Source organism: Hesperophylax consimilis, unplaced genomic scaffold (assembly GCF_061612785.1).
Source record: "Hesperophylax consimilis isolate HC1 unplaced genomic scaffold, BYU_Hcon_1.0 scaffold_278, whole genome shotgun sequence".
Lineage (NCBI taxonomy): Eukaryota > Metazoa > Arthropoda > Insecta > Trichoptera > Limnephilidae > Hesperophylax > Hesperophylax consimilis.
In genome coordinates, this window is record NW_028301463.1 from 13,855 (window position 1) to 18,364 (window position 4,510).

The following is a 4,510-nucleotide window of genomic DNA, read 5'->3' on the forward strand; positions in this document are numbered from 1 at the left end:
TTTTAGAAATGCCTTTGCGTGAGCTGATGAGAAATTATTTTGACGTTATAAAATCAGCTACTAGCGGGTATGCAAGTATAGCTTATGAAGGAAATGATTTGCGCCCAGCTTTCGTAACAAGAATGGATATATATTTGGCAGAAGAAAGAGTCGCAGCTTTTTCAAAAGTTATACCAGAAAGCAGAATAGAAAGAGAAGCAGATGAGATGGTAGAAAAGCTTTATAAAATACTCCCATCAGAATGGTTTAAGGTAAAAATTCAAGCCTATGTAAAAGGTAGAATAGTTGCAAGTAGAACAAAAACAGCCTTATCTAAAAATGTGACAGCGCATCTTTATGGTGGAGATATTACTCGTAAAATGAAATTACGTGAAAAACAAAAAGAAGGTAAAAAAAGAATGCAAGATGAGGGAAAGGTGCATATAACTCACGACACTTTTCTAAAAATGATGAAATAAGCTTTTTAAAAAATCCTGTTTGATTGTTTTGAAAAATTAAAAATTCGTGTTATAATTATATTACGAATTTTGGTACATTAATTTAATTTCGTAATACATAGCGGAGTAGAGTAGAGGTAACTCACGAGGCTCATAACCTCGGGACCCTGGTTCGATTCCAGGCTCCGCAACAAGTAGGGAACACCTTTTCCCGTAAAAGGGTTAGATAAGTTTCCGCTTATGTCAATATAGCTCAGTCGGTTAGAGCGGAGGACTCATAAGCCTCAGGTCGGTGGTTCGATCCCACCTATTGACACAAAGACATTTTAAACTTAAAAATATGAAAATTAAAAACAACAAAAAAAATAATCTTATTAAAAAAATAATTTGGATTTTAATTATTGTCTCGATTTTATTAGCTTCTTGGTTTTTATTTGCTAAAAATTTATACTTTAAATATTCTGATTTTAAAAAACTTTCTGGAAAAATAGAACAATGTAAACTTAACGCAGGAGGCTTTACTATTTATAAATTTTCTAAAATAGAAAATGTAATCTTTTCCGGAGAAAGAGGTGAATATATTCCTTGTATTTATGAAAACGGTGCACCTGGAGAAAGTTGTGAAGCTATACTTTCTACACTTTCAGAATGTTCTACCATTTTCGATAATGTTTCAGAGAAAAAAATATATGATTCAAATATACATTCAAAATTACCATTAATTTTGAATGCTGTTTTACAAGATAATACTTTTAAAATAAATTATGAAAAGACAAAAAAAGATAAATATATAATATCAGAATATAAATCAGAAAACATATCTATAATTTTAGATAAAGATTTAGATGTAGAAGCTGGCTCATATGTCATTACAGAAAAGGGAGAAACTTCAAAAGGGCAATGGGTTGCAGCTGATGGGGATAAAAATACTATTAATTTATTAAATACAGATATAGTTTTAAAAATATCAAATGAAACTTTAAAATATAAAGATCAAGAATTAAAACTAGTTAAATAGTTTATGCAGGATTCTATAATTATTGGTGCTTTCGGCAGGAATCGAACCTACAATAACTCCTTAGGACGGAGCAGTTATATCCATTTAACTACGAAAGCAATTTTATTAAAATTTGTCTCAATATTATAATATTAACATATTTTTGTGTTATAATAAAATATATTAATTTTAATTTTACAAAAGACTTTACAAAAAAGTAAAGAAATAAAATTCAAATATATAAATATGCAAGAAAAAACTAAAAATAACAATCAAGAAAAATTAGATGAAATGTATGATATGGTGCAAGAAAATAATGAAATGCTGCACTCTCTTATTCGCAAAGAAAGATTTGCTAGTTTTATGAGAATATTGTATTGGATATTTGTTTTTGGTGGACTTTTCGGAGTATATTATTATTTACAGCCATATATAAATCAAGTGACATCTAATTATAAAGCCATGCAATCAGCTGTTCAAAAAGTAAATGATATGGGAGGTGATTTACCAGAAACAAAACAATTGAAAAGTATTTTTGAATCTATAAAATCTTCTATAAATATAGAAAATATAAACAATAAATTAAATCAAAATTTAGAAAATATAAAAGCCTCAGCATCTAATACCACAACACAATAATTACAAATTATAACAATATAAATATTTTCTTTTTTTCTTATTTTATGTTATAATTTATAATAATTTACGATAATCATATCGTGATTATGTGGTAAAAAGCTTGAATAGCTCAGTTGGTAGAGCGCTTCCCTGAAGAGGAATAGGTCCCCAGTTCGAGCCTGGGTTCAAGCACAAAAATAAGTTTCTATTTTTTAATTTAAATTATTTTCTAACTATGAAAAATATTATAATCATTCACCATAAAAATTGTATGGATGGTGTTTCTGCTGCTTATATTGCTTTTAAAAAATTTGCTGAAAATGCAGAATATATAGCTTGCGATGATTGGAAAAAATTACCAGACTATGTAACACAACACAATAGTCTAAAAGATGTAGAAATTTATATACTGGATTTTTCTTTTACAAAAGAAATTCTTTTAGATTTGGAAAGTAAAGTAAAAAAACTAGTAATTTTGGATCATCATATTGGTGCAAAAGAAGCCATAGAAAGCATAAAAGAATATGTTTTTGGTGACAAAGTTAGTGGAGCTTATTTAGCGGCAGAGTATTTTTTTCCAGAAGAAAAAGTCCCACTTTTTATACAATATGTTTCTGACAACGATACTTGGGCACATAAAATGCCAGATTATAAGATTATAAATTCTTATATACACAGAACAGATAAAATAGATTTTGATTTTATCAAAAATACAATATTAGAAATGGAAGATGATAAAAATATGATAAGAATAAAAAGTATAGGAAAAATTTTGTATGAAGCCAAAGAGATTCTTATAAAAAAATATATAGAAAAAGCAGAAATTATAGATTTTGAGGGACAAAAAATATATGCAGTAAATTCACCTTCTGAAATAAGAAGTGAGCTTGGTCATCAACTGGCAAGCAAAACAAATTCTTTTTCTATGCTTTATTATTTTGAGAACAATAAATGGAAAGTGAGTCTCAGATCAGTTGAAGATTTTGATGTAAGTGAAATAGCAAAGCGTTATGGAGGGGGAGGGCATAAAAATGCAGCTGCTTTTGTTATAAACGATACAAATCCAATTATGAAACTTTTGAGTGTCAGTTAATTTTTGCTTGAAATAGAATTTTTATATATATATATTAAACATATATTTTACACTTTTTTCTCTTGCATTTTTTAAAAAAATAAAGTATAATTGTTAGCATAATTTGAAGTTGCTTAAGATATTTTATAAATTATTAATTCATTATTAATTTTAAATAATTTTAAGACTACACTTCTTATTGTATTCCGTGATAGCTCAGCGGTAGAGCAGTTCGCTGTTAACGAATTGGTCGTAGGTTCGATCCCTACTCACGGAGCCAGTCAGGACTACTAGCTAGTCCAAGTATAGAATTATACGGAGAACGCATTGTAAAACAAGGCGTTTTTTCGTTTAAGGTAGAGTTCTGAAGTAAGTAACTCAAAATGTGTCTTTTTTCGTGAACTTCAGAACTATCAAATATTTCTTTAGCTCTTCTTGCTAATGAAAAGACTGTAGATATAACGGTTTTATATTCCGTGTCTGCTTTTCCGTATTCAGAAAGTTCAATTTCAAGAAGTTGGATTTTGTCATTGTACTCTTGCATCTTTTTGTCATAATCTAACTTAGTAATACTCTGGTCAGCAAACATATCAATCAGATTGTTTTTTCTTTTCTGAAAGGTATTATATTCAGATTGTATTCTTGTTATCTGATTATTATGGTATTCAACTTGTACATCATTTTGATTTCTTAATTCTTTTATATATCTATCTTGAGCTTCTTGTGATATACCCTCTAAACGCTCTAAAATGGCGTATACAGGCTCTAATAATGCCTTTTCTGACACATACACTCTCTTGCATATTCCTTTGCCATTTGTGCAAGAATAATAGTTATAGGTATTGCCATTTGGCTTCTTAACTTGCTCCGCAGTAATACCGCAACCGCAATTAGAGCAGGTTAAAATACCTTTCAAAATGAAGTCTTTTGATTTTTCTTTATTTGGTTTTTTCTTTCTACTTTCTCTGACTTCTTTGCATTTATTAAAAGTTTCTCTGTCTATAAGCTTTGGGTATATATGAGCATATGGTCCATATTTCTTTGACATTGCTATACCGCAATAAAAGCTATCTTTCAAAATATTCTCAACGACACTTTTGGAAAGTTCGTAACCCGCTTTACTTTTTAGCCCCTTAGCTGTCATTTCTTTTCTTATGGTCTCAAGAGAGTAGTTTCCAGTCGCATACTTATCAAACATCTCTGTTATGAGGTGACCTCTGTCTCGGTCAATGATGATAGTTTTTCTAGTTCTGTCTTCTTCATTACGAGGAACATTCAAATAGCCTAATCTTACAGGACCAGTCCATTCACCATTCCTTCTTTTTTGTTCAAAAGCTCTTTTTACGTTATCACTAATAGCATTTGAATAGTAACTTGCCATTACCA

At 29.4% G+C, this 4,510-nt stretch overlaps 4 non-coding genes across 4 annotated transcripts; all 4 read left to right on the top strand.

Moving 5' to 3' along the window:
- Window positions 1–557: 557 nt before the first annotated feature.
- TRNAM-CAU (transfer RNA methionine (anticodon CAU)) lies at window positions 558–628 on the top strand. Its single transcript has one exon. It is a non-coding gene; the product is annotated as a tRNA-Met (tRNA).
- Window positions 629–679: 51 nt separating this feature from the next.
- TRNAM-CAU (transfer RNA methionine (anticodon CAU)) lies at window positions 680–753 on the top strand. Its single transcript has one exon. It is a non-coding gene; the product is annotated as a tRNA-Met (tRNA).
- A 1,418-nt stretch (window positions 754–2,171) lies between these two features.
- Window positions 2,172–2,244, top strand: TRNAF-GAA (transfer RNA phenylalanine (anticodon GAA)). Its single transcript has one exon. It is a non-coding gene; the product is annotated as a tRNA-Phe (tRNA).
- Window positions 2,245–3,329: 1,085 nt separating this feature from the next.
- On the top strand, window positions 3,330–3,401 carry TRNAN-GUU (transfer RNA asparagine (anticodon GUU)). Its single transcript has one exon. It is a non-coding gene; the product is annotated as a tRNA-Asn (tRNA).
- Window positions 3,402–4,510: the final 1,109 nt, after the last annotated feature.